This window comes from Poecilia reticulata, chromosome 11 (assembly GCF_904066995.2).
Source record: "Poecilia reticulata chromosome 11, P_reticulata-male-v2, whole genome shotgun sequence".
In the NCBI taxonomy this organism is placed as follows: Eukaryota; Metazoa; Chordata; class Actinopteri; order Cyprinodontiformes; family Poeciliidae; genus Poecilia; species Poecilia reticulata.
The window spans coordinates 19,970,159-19,987,738 of record NC_088840.1 but is presented as its reverse complement, the minus strand read 5'-3'; the positions used below and the strand labels follow the sequence as shown (position 1 = coordinate 19,987,738).

At 41.3% G+C, this 17,580-nt stretch overlaps 1 long non-coding RNA gene across 1 annotated transcript; it reads right to left on the bottom strand.

The window, feature by feature from the left end:
• Positions 1-6,431: 6,431 nt before the first annotated feature.
• LOC103460873 (uncharacterized) lies at positions 6,432-12,411 on the bottom strand. The gene is made up of 7 exons (XR_014089772.1): positions 12,231-12,411; positions 11,483-11,521; positions 8,547-9,232; positions 8,432-8,477; positions 7,776-8,349; positions 7,040-7,313; positions 6,432-6,883 (listed from the first exon to the last, which is right to left on the bottom strand). It is a non-coding gene; the product is annotated as an uncharacterized LOC103460873 (long non-coding RNA).
• Positions 12,412-17,580: the final 5,169 nt, after the last annotated feature.

The following is a 17,580-nucleotide window of genomic DNA, read 5'->3' as shown; positions in this document are numbered from 1 at the left end:
CTTCAATATGGCAATACTACATAAACATCATACTCAAAACAATGCTAAGAGACACATAAATCGGAAATTGGTTTGAAAATTCATAAATTTATTTGATCTCTGCAGTAGGCGTTTCAATTGTACCCTTTCATCAACAGACAGAATGTACACTTCAGTTCATTTTTCTCTCTGTATTTTTTATTTGAACTCATGTAGAGAACTTGAAATTTTACTCTAAGGTTAGAATATCATGGGTTTCTGTTTGATTGGTCATAAAATTGTTTCTGTCACTATGAATAAGTTGTATCTGGCATCAATCTGATTTTGCTATATTTGTCAATTACAAACATTTTGTCAGCATTACATTATGGGAGAAGAAATGTTTCATATTACGACCAGGACAACAGGTTCAGCCTTAGTATAGCAAAGTAAAGACAGGACCAGGGTTTGATTGCATGCCTTGTCTAATTAAAAGCACTAATTGTTTCTGCTTTTAGATCTGTCTTTCAGAAGCTGTAAATCTGTCCTATTCTAGCTGCCTTCTCCTGATGGAAGACACCTAAATATCTCCAGAACAGGAGGAGTGAAATCTGGAGAGACGGTATGATGAAACAAAGTGAAATATGGATAATGTTAATTCTTGATTTAGGTCATCTGAACTGCAGGGACCTAGAACAGATCTCTCCTGATGTTTGGTCATTAAAACTCAATATAACAGCTTTCTATTGAACCTATGCTATTGGACCGAACAAACATTGGAGTCACTTCTGACACACAGTGTACATTTAATATTATGACTTACGTCTCAGTACGACAGTTCTTCTTCAGATAGAAGAATTTTTAATAAATGGGTTGGCAATTAGGTAAGATTACTCTAGTGGAATTAATTTAAAGTTCTCAAGGTAATGTAATTTTAATTCACAAGCACCTTTTCAGCACAAAAGCAAATCCAGAGAGTTTAAGAAGGGTTAACATTTTCTAAGCTGGGGAGGCAAAACATTTCACAGAGGAACGAAATTCAACAAGCTTGCTGAGAGACTAGGTTGAAAATTTAAGAAGTAAACTTAAGTTAAAGCTTCTTTTACCTATGGCATAAAATCTACCATGACAACTGAAAGTTAGAGACTATGTAAAAGAGTCAAATGTAGAATAAAACTGCAACAATCTTATTTAATTCCAAATCACGAACCAGTTAAATTTAAATCAATGGGTTTGACATAAGACCTGTATGCGATCTAATAGGAAACAAACTGCTGACAGGTTGAAGTACAACTTTTAAGACAAATTCCTTATATGGCCTTTAATAAATAAATGGACATATTATATGCTAAATGAGTAGCATAGTGTTGAATTGAAGGGGGAATCAGGAGAAGAGATTTTAATGACAGTTATGTTATAAGATGTACAGGGACATGTTTCATCACATTTGTAAAACTAAATTAAGAACTATCAATAATTGACAGTTGTGGCACTAAAAATAAACTAAATAGTTGATGGATATTGATTAGGACACTTCAATTGATAATTTACTTTTCCATGGTGGGGTAGTTATGGTCATAGGGGGTATTTTCACAATTTATACCTAGCCATTACATAAGCACTGTGTGGTAGAGATGGCTCATGTGATAATGTGAATAGTTAAGCTTCACAGCGCTGGATTGAACTAAAGGTACCCAGCATATCTGAACAAACTATGCTTCTACATACATACAAACAACTTAAATGTTTCTATATCCTTTGAGAGAAGATGGAGGTCTTCCAGAGGATAAGGGGGTTTCTGATTCTATCGCTGTTTACCTTTGCTTCTTTCCTTGTTCTTTCTCTTGCATGAAAACCCTGATCAATAAATTTAAATAATCCCAAACATAACTCAATCCCATTTAATGTATATTCCCATCAGAACTATGTTTCAGGAACTGCAATCAGGTAGAGCAGATTTCCCAGGAAAATGGCTGAATCTGAGTACTGGCTGAGTGAGTTGAAGCAAGAATATCCTTTGAGTTGAGAATTGATAATTCATGATTGTTACATCCTTCATGAAATGTTCCTTAAGGTTGTGATTGTTACTGTGACGTTGTTTTGAAAGTTATTTTACTGATGTGTTTATATTTTTCTTTTGTTATTTTGTGTCTCGATGGAGTCGTGGTTCCTGGACAACTATGGGACTGTGAACAAGCAGACTGTGATAAGTGGGGGAACTGACACCGTTAGGTTGCAAAGGTGATGTCATTATTATGCATCTAGATGGATAATTTGATTCTGTAGTGACATGATTCGGATCAACCACATTGGATATTGTGTGAACTGTTTTCTTTTTATCAAATTCCTATATTGTATTGTCACAGGTTGTTCAATTCTGATTTATGATGATCTTTCGCTGAGTGATGGTGGGGAGGAATGTTGAGGTGGTAATAATATGACTTGGACAGTATGTTAAATGAAATGTATATGGAAGGTCATCATGCGCAGGTCACATGTGAGTTATTAATAGGACTTTAGAATCCAATAAGGAGCATCAAGGATTTCTCCATGCAAGCAATGAAGACCTTTAATTGGAACATGTTGTACTATAAGATACTGCTCAGTTTTCCTGTCTTCTCAGGGCAACCAGAGTGACTGGCGGTTCAGGGACCCTATGTGTGTTGGACTCAGAGACTCATGGACATGGGAATTTGTTGGAGCCCTGAACCGGAACAGTTAGAAGGCAGAGTAATAAAATCAAAGAAACATCAACCGGAACAACAATTTGCATCTGCGACCGAGGACAGGAACTGTACTACACAACGCTGCACCACATCGCTGCTGAGAAGTCAAGCCTTACTACTACTTGGTTCAAACCAAGCCGATTGTCCTATGATGGTGTTTGAGCAGAAATCATTGTGGGTACCATGGTCATTGATTTCATTGGTGCCTGAGGGTGGTTGCCTAGAGGGCCATAGGATAATTTTTTCCCTCGGATGAAAGGATTGTCATAGAGGGTTTTTCGATCCTATATCAATGAAACGTATGACCATGGGAGAGCAATGCCATACGAATTAACTAGAAAATAAGTGTACTTATTTTAGGGGGGAATGTTGAGGAATATAATTATGTTAATAGTTAAAAGTTGTGTTAATTCACATTAAGATATGTTTTACTGAAAAGGAATGTGTTATGTTGTGCTGGTTCAATACCAAATAAGGTGTTGTACAAGACATTCCTGGCAGGCAAGGGACTCAGCCAGAGTCTCTGTTTGGACAGATAAGAACTAACAATCTGACTAATGGTCCTCTGAGGGAGCAGATTTAACTTCCACGAGGTCAGCCCAGAATTCTCGGAACTTCCAACACACACTCAATGTAAAACAGAGCCAGAAGCAAGATTCAGAATGCCATTGGTCAGATGGTTTCCAATACACAACAGCAGACTGAAAGCGGTATAAATGCTCGAAGCCAGAAGCAGAAGACAAGACATTTTGGATTCTGAGACGATGAAATGAGATGATGAAAATGTAATATGTGATTCCGCAGATGTGCATTAAATGTCTTCCTGGTTGTCAGTGAGCCGGAGAGAATGGAGTTTTGTGTATCGTCTCTTAATTCATGAATTTAGCACCTTTGAATTCCTCCATAGTCACAGACCTGTAACTTCTTTTTTAAGAGGCTCCTCTTTCCCCCACTCATTACCTGTAATAATGGCACCAGTTTGAAGTCGTTAACAGTATAAAAGACACCTGCCCACAACCTCAAACAGTCACACTCCAAACTCCACTATGGTGAAGACGAAAGAGCTGTCGGAGGACACCAGAAACCGACCTGCACCAGGCTGGGAATACTGAATCTGCAATAGGCAAGCAGCTTGGTGTGAAGAAATCTACTGTGGGAGCAATAATCAGAAAATGGAAGACCTACAAGACCACTACTAATCTCCCTCGATCTGGGGCTCCACGCAAGATCTCAGCCCATGGGGTCAGAATGATCACAAGAAAGGTGAGGAAAAATCCCAGAACCACAAGGGGGGATCTAGCGAATGACCTGCAGAGAGCTGGGACCAATGTTACAAAGGCTACCATCAGCAACACACTACGACGCCAGGGACTCAGATCTTGCAGTGCCAGACGTGTCCCCCTGCTTAAGCCAGTCCATATCCAGGCACGTCTGAAGTTTGCTAGAGAGCATTTGGATGTTAAAGAAGAGTATTGGGAGAATGTCATATGGTCAGATGAAACCAAAGTAGAACTATTTGGTAAAAACACAACTCGTCGTGTTTGGAGGAAAGTGAATGCGGAGTTGCATCCAAAGAACACCATACCAACTGTGAAGCATGGGGGTGGCAACATCATGCTTTGGGGCTGTTTCTCTTCAAAGGGACCAGGACGACTGATCCGTGTACATGAAAGAATGAATGGGGCCATGTATTGTGAGATTTTGGGTGCAAACCTCCTTCCATCAGCAAGGGCAATGAAATGAAACGTGGCTGGGTCTTTCAGCATGACAATGATCCCAAGCACACTGCCAGGGTAACGAAGGAGTGGCTTCGTAAGAAACATTTCAAAGTCCTGGAGTGGCCTAGCCAGTCTCCCGATCTCAACCCCATCGAAAACCTTTGGAGGGAGTTGAAAGTCCGTGTTGCCCGCCGACAGCCCCAAAACATCACTGCTCTAGAGGAGATCTGCATGGAGGAATGGGCCAACATACCACCAACAGTGTGTGCCAACCTTGTGAAGACTTACAGAAAACGTTTGACCTCTGTCATTGCCAACAAAGGATATACAACAAAGTATTGAGATGAACTTTTGTTATTGACCAAATACTTATTTTCCACCATTACTTGCAAATAAATTCTTTAAAATTCAGACAAAATGATTTTCTCAAATTTTTTTTCACATTTTGTCTCTCATAGTTGAGGTCTACCTATGATGTCAATTACAGGCCTCTCTCATCTTTTTAAGTGGGAGAACTTGCACAATTGGTGACTGACTAAATACTTATTTTCCCCACTGTAAATTAACTTACTTAAAGTTATACATTTACATATTTTTCCTTTTAAATATTTTTATTTGACTATAAACTTTATACTTTGAGCAATTTTTCATTTTTATTGGGAATTCTTTTACCCAAGGCAATAAATTTTAATGTCAGCATTTGATGAAAATAAAGTTCTCTGTCTTTCTGTCTATGGTCTGCCTATCTATATAGCCAGCCAGCTGGTAGAGGTTTATGTCCTCACATCTAATGGTCTAATAGCTTACTATCTTGCTATGAATTTCTCCATCTACTAAGACTGTATGTGAGGACCCCCAGCATCAGGAACAGTTGGGTAGCATGCAAGCTACCTGATGTGCAAACAGGCTGAAGAGCTCAGAAATGTGCAAGCTCAAATGTTGCACCAAGACTGCTTTGAAATCTAAGACTTCATGCTGGTAAGGTAGTTCAGCCAATGATTTTTGGTGTGGATAACAAGAGACACATCTAAAAATTGCAGGACTCTGGCCCTTGAAGAATGCAGTTTGAGACCACTGCCTTAGTCTGTAGAGTACTGGAGTTGTTAACTTCTTCTCCGGTACAGCTGGGTTAAAAGAAATGTGGTAGTAAATGAATAACAAATGCTGTTCAATGCTGCTGGTCACCTGAAGCTTTCTGTAGCTTTCGGTGTACTTCTAAATTTGCTCCTTAGTTGCATCTTTTCGGGGTAGGTACTGCCTCCAGTGGCGTGGGGGTGGTAACACAACTAATATAATTACATTACTAAATGAGAATACCGAAAAGTCTATTACTTATTAATATTTTTTCATTAGTATTTTTAGTATTAGTAACATCAGTATTTTAGTTGTTAATTCTTGTGTCCCTGATGTCTCTGGATATCACTGGGATTTAAGAAATGCATCTAGTTTGGTCAAATGGTGTGGAAAAATTTGTAATAATTTTGGTGTAACGACCTTTAATTACCTCTGTGTTGGTCAGAGAAACTCTGAACAAGGATTAAATGAAAGCCAAGAGTGTCCCCTTTAAGGTGACACCAAATATTGCATTATAGACCTTTGACAAATGCCCATAACATGACCCTAAACCAGAGATACACCAGCCTCAAAAAACTTAATTTTTTAAATGAGTTGTTTACTTGATGAAATAATAACTATGACTCAGCTACCATTTTGGAAGGGCTATTGATACCAAAATATTAACTAGAGACATGTCTCTTTTCAAAAATTATTGATAGACTTTACCACCCTGAAATGGACAAAAATGTCCAATTGTGGCCTCTGGCCCTTGGAGGTGATTCCTTTGGAATCTGAGGCTTATATGTGTATGTTAACTGGCCATTTTAAAATAACTTTGGGTTATTTGATTGTGCTTTCTGGAAAACAATAGATTTCTACATTTAGGCACTCCTGCTATCGTCACAATTTTTCTGTTACAAACTAACTCCAGCCCCCAGCAGAGAAGGGAAAAGTATGTGGCCCTCACAGGAAAAACTTTGGGAACCACTGATGTACAGGATTTATTAAAAAACAGCATAACATTTTTACAACCAATGCATGTCGTATTTAATGTAAATCATTTCCTTACAGTAAATTCTTCAAAAATGTGACGACATCGACAGACTAAAAACAATATTGACTTAAGAAATAAAAATAAGATACATATCTTAGCACATATATATACCTGTAGGTTTGCCAGGAGGGCTGGTACATCTCCAGCAGTTTTCTGTGTACACACCATGCTCTATCAGATCAACCAGAGGTCACCTCAAGAGCTAAGAAATAGAGATCTTCTCCAAGTGATGTAGACTCAGCCAAAGGGTTTACATGCTCCTGCAGTGCATTCAGTCTCTCAGTGGACAGCGGGCACTGGATTTCTGGAATATTAATTCCGTGTTCTGTACTTTGTTGATCTTGGGACAGCCCTTCTGCACCTTGCAGGATCTGCTTAGACAAAAGTCAAGGACAGATCATTTACATAAATCCATCCATCCATCCAATAAAATAAAAAAAGATGTATCCATGCATGTAGTGATGCCATGTTTGTGTTATGAAATCTGAATGTTACAATTACAGCCAAGTAAAACATGGAAAACACACCTCTGTGAGGTCGGGCTCTGGCACTTGTTCCTGCAGCATTCCAATTGTCCATAGTCGGTTCGGTGACAAGTTTCTTTCAGTTCTCAACGGATGAGCATTCCAGCTGTCCTCAAAAATCTGAAGATCTTTTCTTAGTCGTGGTATAAAGATGTACCCCAAACAGAACAGATGGACAGCGTTGGACAGGTCAATGAGACCCTCTTCCTCCAAACTGTGGAGCATGTTGTAATACTTTGAAGTTACACTCCAAACATCTCTCCACAAGCGTTCAATTCTAAAACATAAGAATGACACATTTGAAGACAAAACATTATTACTGTCAAATTCTTTATTTGGAAATAATTGTGTAGTGAATATTACTTCCTACTGCTAATCACAAATATATAAATTTGGTTTTGGTTTTCAATGGTAGTAAAAAAAAACACAAGTCACTCCACACAAATTATTCAGTCAATAATAAAAGGAAATGACTCCAATATGTCAGGTATGCGTTTCTCTTGTTGCTACATTTTCTTCCACAAAGGAGTTTAGTAAAGTCCACAAAACCATGAACAATCTTCACAACCTGTTTGATTACTTGTTTCGCTGTGCATTTTTGCATAACAGCAACTTGTCATTATTGAAATTTTGCCAAATAAATGTATTGTAGCAGATATGTTTTATAAAAGAAAATTAACAGATACAAGCTTTTCATTGTTGTAAATAGCAGAAAAAGACACACTTTTTGGTACATTACCGTTGATTATGAACACTTTTCCCAGCAATGAAACTGCCACGTCCAGTACCTCGAACTGTAAACATGCACTTTGCAATGTCCACATTTTCAACCCCGTGATCCCCTCGAACTCTGTAAGGGAAACAGTAAATTATGTCATGCAACACTCAATGCAATATGTCCTTAAACATTTTTGATGTATAAGGACATCATCAAAATCTCATTAGACATATCTAGCAGTCTTGAAAGGTCGAATAAAGTTGAAGATGTAACTGTAAAACTAAAAAACACAAAGGTAAGAGACAACAAAACAAAAAGACAAACCAAAGTCAAGGAAAGCAGACAGTGGCACTATGTACATGGACATACCTAACTCCGCTCCACCTACATGCTGGTTTATGTTTTAACACAAAAAAGTTTAATTGGAAAGGAATCAAGGTAATTCAACAACATCCTACATTGAATGTTATATCTTGCTACTTAAACATAATTTATTAACTTGCCTTGATGGCCATCCATGCTTGCAAACCCCATCCATGAAGAAACAAAACGCTGTTTCTGCCTTGTTGTTTCCAGCCGCGTTCAAGTAAAATATCTTTAAGACAAATTTTAAAATAAAGTTAAATCAAATGGACACAAGTGATGAAAAGACTTAAAATACAAAATAAACAACTTACCTTCCTGGAAAAGCCATCAATTGCTCCAAAAACAACAATGTTATACCTAGAAATATACACATTGTTATCATAAACAAAAATATATGTAGATTCTTTATGTATTAGATATACAAACCTGATGAGCTTATGATTTGTATCAATGTGGACAAGAGATAATGGAGCTGGAACACAGTATTGTCGTCTGGAAATGCAAGACAGCTGGACCATTCTGGAAATAATTCCTGCTCCGTCCACACGCTACAAAGACATTTGCACTCTCTTCCAGGGAATCCTGACACCCATTGCTTGAAGAGACCCTTTCACCAATCTGTAGCCAGCATTTGGCATTCTGCTCTTTATAGATCTAACCTTCTGATATAATGCAGCATCTGAAATGCTGGAATAGAGTTTTCTTACAGACAGATTATGCTCTTTCATACGTCTATAAAATGTTGACCGTGAAATTCCAGTAAGCCTACACAAAGAAGTCAAAGGCAAACCACTACTAAGTAAATGAGTGAGTGTTTCAAAATCTGTATTAACTTTTGGTCTCCCTGCATTCCCATTGTATTCTACGTGTGTTATGTTAAAAGTTCTTGGGGATGAAGCATTAGCTGAGGCATAAGAACTTACAACTGCACTCAGGTTTTGAAAATGCTCTACCACTGTCTCCTCCAGATCAATGTAAGCCGCTGCAGCTCGAAGAAACTGCAGCTCCTGGGAACACACTAAGTCTAAGTATTCAAAGTCAATGGGCTGCCTGTTGAGGGTAGAAACGACCCTATTCCTAACTCTTTGCAAAAGTTGATGACGCATGGATTCCTAAAAAGAAAAAAAAAAAAGAGATAGACAATACAACATTGTTATAACCATTGGACATCCAACAATGTTGCTGTTGTACATGCAAGTAATAAAGCATTAATACAGTAGGTATTAACCACAGTAAATACATACAAATCCAATTAGGCAGCAGCAAAAAATAAAGTGTTGGAAATGACAACTGTGTTTTCCATTATGTGTAAAATAGAAGGTAAAGTCATTCAATAGCATTTAGTTTGGTGTAACTTCTGAATAACAAAACATTCAACGGCATTACTATAAATCAAGAGAGAAAGGTGACAAAGCATCCTTCTGTCACAACCCAAAAATGAATCCAGCACCACTTTAACTAAAACTGAACTAAGAACGTTGTAAGAGAAACAGGGGTTACTTTTTACATAATGGTGACAACATACAAATAGGCAGTGGTGGGAAGTAACGAAGTACAAGTACTTCGTTACTGTACTTAAGTACAGTTTTCGTGTATCAGTACTTTACTTAAGTAGATTTAATAATGGGGACTTTCTACTTTTACTCCACTACATTTTACAGTAAGTATCTGTACTTTCTACTTCACTACATTTCTACAAAACTGTCGCGTTACTCGTTACATCCAAGTCTCGTTGCTCTTTTTGTCCGTTAAAATGTGAAGTTCAGGGATTTAAGGTGGCGCCGTGAAATCCAATCAATAACGTGACTTAGTGTCTGTTGTCACCCATCAGCTCCACCTTTACTGGCACGCAGAGCTCCAAGACATGCGCAGTGGTTTCCTCTGAGCGGGAAAAGCTGTCTGTTTAATGATAACAGCTGCATAAATCATAATATATGGCGACATGTAAAATCAGCAGCGCTTCGCTTTCACAGACGGTGGGACTTCGTCCAACTTTTAGCGTCACTTGGAAGGAAAGCTTAAAGAAAGGTAAGATCTGTGGACGTGATGCTAGCAAAGCTAGCTGTACAGAGACACATGTTGCATCTGCAATGAAAAAAAGTTGTCACTCATGCGCTGAATTATTGTGTGGAGGTGTTGACTGAGGTGTCGCATATATGGGACAACGCTGTGACCAAAGTCTGCAATATAGTGATATGACATTCAGGAACGATCCGATTCTTCTGGACGGATCTTTACTAAGTCCTAAGGACTGAAGCCTCACTGAGAGCCGTTCTTTGTTCTTGTGTACACTGCGGTAGCTATATATATATATATATATATATATATATATATATATATATATATATATATATATGAACACAGAGCATGCTCATTGATTGATTTCGTCTCCTGTCATGGTGGCAAACATCGCAGTGGGAGGGAGGATGAAAACAGTCACGATGCTCATTCTGCTTAGTTACTTGTTGCGCCGTTGGACAGTGTTCATAGTTGAACGTTATTTACCGTTAATTGCGATGTTTCAGTTGTGGTTTCTGACATATGCAATATGGGCAACCGCCCAGGGCGTTATTTTTCTAGGAATAGCAGGAGACCTCTTCGGATTGTAGCACAGCGATGAAAGCAAAACAGAATGAAATGAGTTTTAATTGATACTGGTCAGCTCTAAGTATTTCATATCTAGGTGTTCTTATGGGAATGTGGATCTTTCAGATCAATCTGAAAACCAATTATGATAAACTTAATGTTATTGTGTCATTTAGCGCGGGGCACTGGTCTTGGTCTTGGGTCCGGTGGTCTTGACTACAACTCTGCTACATGGCTCCTTGGTTGCATGTCCTCCACCCCGCCCGCACCTTCTTTACATCCCCTTTCAGTTAGATTTCTTTCTAAATAAATGTGACTAATGAAGTTCATGCTATGTTAGGACAGGAGACAAAATGTTTCCATCCCTGAAATTATGATTCATAGGATCGCATATCAAAGTCTAAACTGTTACAGAGAATAAACACAATAAGAACATGTTTAATCTGTGGTAGTGTTAATTAAAATGGCACATTTCTGATGTATTAAAATTAAATACGATCGGCACACTTAATGATATTAGCGATTAGGTAATGCATTCAGCGAGTACTTTTACTTTTAATACTTAAGTATTTTTAAAAGCCAGGACTTTTTTACTTTTACTTAAGTAAAATGTTAATGTGGTACTTTGACTTTTACTTAAGTACATTTTTCACTGTGTATTTGTACTTTTACTTAAGTAAATTTTTTGAGTACTTTCTCCACCACTGCAAATAGGATATAAGACCGTTTAACTCTAATTCCATACTAAAGGAAGACAGATTATGTGAACATCTTACCTCGGCTCCCGATCTCTCCATGGAATAGTCTATTTTCAACTGGAAGAAAAAACATGAGTTATTTCCTCTCCCTCCACCTGCAGCATTGATTATGTGCTTGGTAAATAATCATTGTACAGCTGCTTGACATGTGTGATGTAGGCGACTGTGGACCCCATAAAACACTGTGGTGCAGCGGAATGGTGTATTTTCACACTTTAGCTTCACAGCCACTTTATATGTTCATATATGCACGCACATTGACACGGAGAGATTACATAACATTTATTTAGCACAAATTTAGTCCAGAAAAATTAGGTATTTTTAGATTTGTTTTATTTCTACACGGCTGGGTAATGTCGGTATCTAGGCAACCATGACGTCAGCGTACTGGGGGTCCTTTAGCTCCCGCCACAGCAACTTAGCTGACCTTAAAATTTCCTGTGTTTCTTTTTTTTTGTCAATATTGTTATTAGTTTAGTTTGTGATAGTCATGTCTATATGGGATTTATAGAAATATGGAACAGATTACCGGTTCCGGTACCGGTTCAATACGGGACGCAACCTTTAAACAGCCAAATACGGGTTAGGCGGCAACCCCATAGCACTTCAGCTGATGCTAACATTAGCTAACCTGATATACTAAACCCGGAGCAAGGCACAAAATATATAGCAACTGTGCTCATAAGCTGCATAAGATGTTATTCTCTGAATAAAGCATGGACACTTAGTAGCTGTTAATCAATGTAATATTGTGAAGATTACTTACAATTTGCTTTCTGCTACAAGCGGAATGGCGGAGAAGTTCTGAGAAGAAGAAGCTCAGAGTCTGTCGCTTCAGTCAGCGTTAACCAATAGGGAGACGTCTTACACCGCTCGTCCTTAATCCCCGCCCAGAATGTTCATGTAAGCTTCCCCAAAGCAAATAAAGTTGTATAAGCATGAAAATAAATTCAATCAAAAAAAAAATAAAAAATACTTTAAAAATATTTTTGATTAAATAGTTTTTATGACTTTTTTTGTTTGAGAAGATTTTTTTTTTTTTGATTGAATCTCCTTTTTTTGGTTGAGTGTAATTTTTTTTTTGATTGAATAATTGTGAAACAAATCTAACTCCATATAGGCGGGTTTTCACGGACAGAAAAATAGCTGAGCGGCAGCGACTCACAGAGGCAACTAATATTTTAAATGACATTGTTATCAAATTTCATTTGTATAGCACATTTCAGCAGCAAGGCATTTCAAAGTCCTTCACATAATTAAAATAACAGCAAGTGACAGCACTGTTTATTCATTGTACAAAACAGTGAGAAAGGGGAAAGACATTTTAAGAAAGAAACAGTGAGAGAAATAAAAATTAAAAAAGATAAACATTAAAGAGATAAAAAAAAATAAAAATCAAGAACATCGAAGACATCAAAACCGACAGTCTAACCCTAATTTAGCCATAAGCAACTCTAAACAGGTGGGTTTTAAGTTGAGATTTAAAGGAACTCGGCGTTTCAGCTGTTTTACAGTTTTCCGGAAGTTTGTTCCAAATTTGTGGTGCATAGAAGCTGAATGCTGCTTCTCCTCGTTTCTGGGGATGCAGAGCAGACCATCTGTCAGTGGGATAAAGCTAGCCGCCTCTTTGGAAATTGCAGTAAAGCCAGCCTACACTCAATTTTAATGTGCGAGACAGCACAAGTTATGGCACGCTTTTAAAAATAAAAGCACATCTCCGGTTTTTATTTTATTCACACGTCAAGTTTCTCTCCGGCGGCTATAAGAGGCTAAAGCTTTGTGTTAATTTGCAAAACAACATTATGTATCTGAAAATAATCACCTGGTGATGAGGCGACAGCTGCTTGCCAAGTAACCAGACAAATGTGTGTGACCAATATGGCCCCATACAAGGGGAGCAAACAACTCAAAAAGCCCAACCAACGGAACAATCAAATTTAAAATATTTTATTACAAAAAAAGTCACTTTCCAATAGTGACAATAAAAACAGTCCTTTTCCTCTTTATAAAATCCAAAGTTCAATAATTGTCCTTAAAAGAAAGTCACCAATTCGAGGCCATCAGTTGGGTTCCACTTATCGGGCTGCTCCAGGTGACGACAATCTGCCTACCAGGCGCTCACTTGCTTATCCTCAGCTGACTTCTTCGACGCTCCTGTACCATTCCACTCTTTGGCGTACCACGCCCTTTTCAGTCTGACCCAGAGGCGCGGGCAGGTTCCCTTCTGCCCCGATCCTCTGCAATGAGCCATCGGCCCACCTCTCGGAGCTCCGCGCCTGGCCTGCAGATTCCTTCCGCCACGATCCTCTACGCCGTCTCTCCCTCGGTTACAGGATCAGTCTACACACACACCTTTCTCCTTCTTCTTCTTCTAGTTGAAATTTAATGGCGGTTGGCAAGAAACTTTAGGTAAGCATTACCGCCACCAACTGGTAAGGAGTGTGGACCACATGACAAAAAAAAAAAAAAAAAAAAAAAAAAAAAACTATATCCTATTAAACAACTTACACTGTTTAAGAAAATAAAATAAGGCCTCATATCCTCTACTTCCTGAATCTTTTTGTAATAAATCAACAATATCAAATTTCATTTTCATACTACTAAGGTTTCTAATTAATTTATTTCTTTGCATCAAATAATTCCTACAGCTCAGAATAGCATGTTCCACTGTCTCATCTTCCCCGCAGTCACATTTCCCTGTCTGATGTTTCCCTATCAAAATAATGACCTATTTAGTCCAGTATGTCCGATTCTAAACCGTGAAATAATTATCTCTTCTCTCCTTATTCTTTCTGTTCTTCTCATTTGACCAATATTCTTTTGAATTTTATATAACCACCTTCCTTTCTTTTCTTCTTCCCATAACTTTTGCCACCTCTCTCTTGTTTTTTGTTTAATTATACTCTTTATTTCTGTTATATTAAAACTAACATTAATATCTATCCTCACCCGATTAGTACTCTCTTTAGCCATTCTGTCTGCCATTTCATTCCCCTTAACCCCATGATGAGCTGGAACCCAAACAAAATTTACCGTTAGCCCCATCATATTGATTCTATAAAGTGTTTGTCGTATTTCAATTAATATATCTGGTCTACTATCTGATTTATTATTTTGCAAACTGAATAACGAAGAACTAGAATCTGAGCAAATAATTGATTTTACTGGTCTTACCTCTTCCACCCATTGAACTGCTAATAGCAAGGCAAGCATTTCTCCTGTATACACCGAGACTCCATCACTAATCCTTTTTCCTACTTTAATTTGAAACTGTGGCACAATAAATGCTATCCCTACCTTATTAGCTGTATTTTTTGATGCATCTGTGTAGATTTGTATATAGTTATAATATTCATTTAAGTGTTCTTGTATTATATATCTATTCATATTGTTAAATTTATCTTTGTTCTTTTCTAAAAAAGAAAAATCAACCTCAGCATCAGGAAGTATCCAAGGTGGAACCGCAGATAATGGAATTGCCTGACATGTATCTAACTGATTTAAATTAATTTCATTGACTTTAGAGTTTATTATCCATCCAAAGCTCTTTAATTGTTTCTTTTCCTTTTCCCAGCCATGTTTAAGTACTTCTAATGTTGGATGATCATTTCTTTGTCCCTGTAGATTTGACCAATAATTTAAGGATAATTGATCCCTTCTAAGTTTAAGAGGCATTTCTCCCATTTCAACCTGTAAAGCTGCTGTTGAAGATGTTTTAAAAGCACCGGTACATAATCTTAAAGCCTGATGTTGAATAATATTCAACTTATGGAGGTTTGAATCTGCTGCTGAATTATAAACTATACATCCATAATCCAAGACTGACCTAATTAACCCAGTGTAAATTGCTTTTAATGATTTTCTATCAGCTCCCCACTCCGTTCCAACTAAACACCTCATTATATTTAATACTTTCCTACATTTATCAATTATTTTCTTAATATGCACTCCCCATGTCATTCTTTCATCAAACCACATTCCAAGAAATTTAAATTGTTTAACTCTTTCTAATCCTGTCCATATAATTTTAATTTGTCAGGAGGCGGTGTGGTGGTAGGTGAGGAGATGACGCTTAGGCCCAGGTTGTGACGGAAAATGATGAATTTAATGACAAGAACTCAACAAGGAACAACAGGGAAACAGCACGAGGAAAAACTGGCAGCACGTAGACAGGTGACATCAATCGACATTCAGTTGACAAGGACCCGACGAAGAATACAGACAACAGGGGAGACTAAATACACACGGGGCAATCACGGGAACGAGACACACCTGGGAGACAATCAACGGGGAAAGACGCAGAGACAGGACTAACAGGGAACAGAATCACACAGAAACTAGAAAATAAACACATAGAAACCCGGATCATGACAGTACCCCCTCCTCAAGGGGCGACTACCAGGCGCCCAACAAGAAAAAGTCCAACAACAAAAAACAACCCAACAGGGTGGGCGGAGGGGCGACGGTAGGAGGGCCAGAGTCCAGAAAACAAAACCCAGGTCCAAACAGGAATCCAAACACAAAAACCCTTCCGGGGGCCGTCCACGGCACAGGAGGTAGACCTCTCGTGGGAGGTCCGGCGGGCGGCGACGCAGGAGGCGGAGCTTGAGCCGCGGTGGGCGGCGACGCTGGAGGCGGAGCTTGAGCCGCGGTGGGCGGCGACGCTGGAGGCGGAGCTTGAGCCGCGGTGGGCGGCGACGCTGGAGGCGGAGCTTGAGCCGCGGTGGGCGGCGACGCTGGAGGCGGAGCTTGAGCCGCGGTGGGCCGGTCGGAGCGCCGGCTGCTGCAGGCGCTGGAGACTGGGGTTCGGGCGGAGCATAGGCCGTGGGCTCGGGCGGAGCAGAGGCCGGGGAACCGGCAGGACGGCCGGGCGGAGCAGAGGCCGGGGAACCGGCAGGACGGCCGGGCGGAGCAGAGGCCGGGGAACCGGCAGGACGGCCGGGCGGAGTCTCGGGCGGAGCGCCGGGGAGCTGCGCACCGGCAGCGGACTCGGGGAGCTCTGGCGGAGCGCCGGCTGCTGCGGGCGCTGGAGACTGGGGCTCGGGTGGAGCGCCGGCTGCTGCGGGAGCTGGGAGCTCTGGAGGGACACTAGGGGACTCTGGAGGGACACTAGGGGACTCTGGAGGGACACTAGGGGACTCTGGAGGGACACTAGGGGACTCTGGAGGGACACTAGGGGACTCTGGAGGGACACTAGGGGACTCTGGAGGGACACTAGGGGACTCTGGAGGGACACTAGGGGACTCTGGAGGGACACTAGGGGACTCTGGAGGGACACTAGGGGACTCTGGAGGGACACTAGGGGACTCTGGAGGGACACTAGGGGACTCTGGGAGCTGCTCGCCGGCAGCGGGAAACTCCGGCGGCTGCACGCCGGCAGCGGGCGCAGGAAGCTCGGGGAGCTGCACGCCGGCAGCGGGCGCAGGAAGCTCGGGGAGCTGCACGCCGGCAGCGGACGTAGGAGGCGATTGACGTGGCTGCGATTGACGGCGCCTCGGCGCGGGGACCGGAGGCAGCGGGGACTGACGGCGCCTCGGTGCGGGGACCGGAGGCAGCGGGGACTGACGGCGCCTCGGCGCGGGGACCGGAGGCAGCGGGGACTGACGGCGCCTCGGCGCGGGGACCGGAGGCAGCGGGGACTGACGGCGCCTCGGCGCGGGGACCGGAGGCAGCGGGGACTGACGGCGCCTCGGCGCGGGGACCGGAGGCAGCGGGGACTGACGGCGCCTCGGCGCGGGGACCGGAGGCAGCGGGGACTGACGGCGCCTCGGCGCGGGGACCGGAGGCAGCGGGGACTGACGGAGCCTCGGCGCGAGGGATTCTGGAGTCTCGGGGAGCTGCACGCCGGCAGCGGGTGCAGGAAGCTCGAGGAGCTGCACGCCGGCAGCGGGTGCAGGAAGCTCGGGGAGCTGCACGCCGGCAGCGGGCGCAGGAAGCCTCGGAGGCCGATGGCGGCGACGACGTCGATGCTCCGGGACCGGGACCTCCGGTGGCCCAGAGCGATGGTGACGCCAGCGCCCAGTGGCCGGGACCTCCGGCGGCTCAGAGCGCTGGTGATTCCAGCGCCCAGGGGCCGGGACCTCCAGCGGCTCAGGGCGCTCGTGGCGACGTGGTCC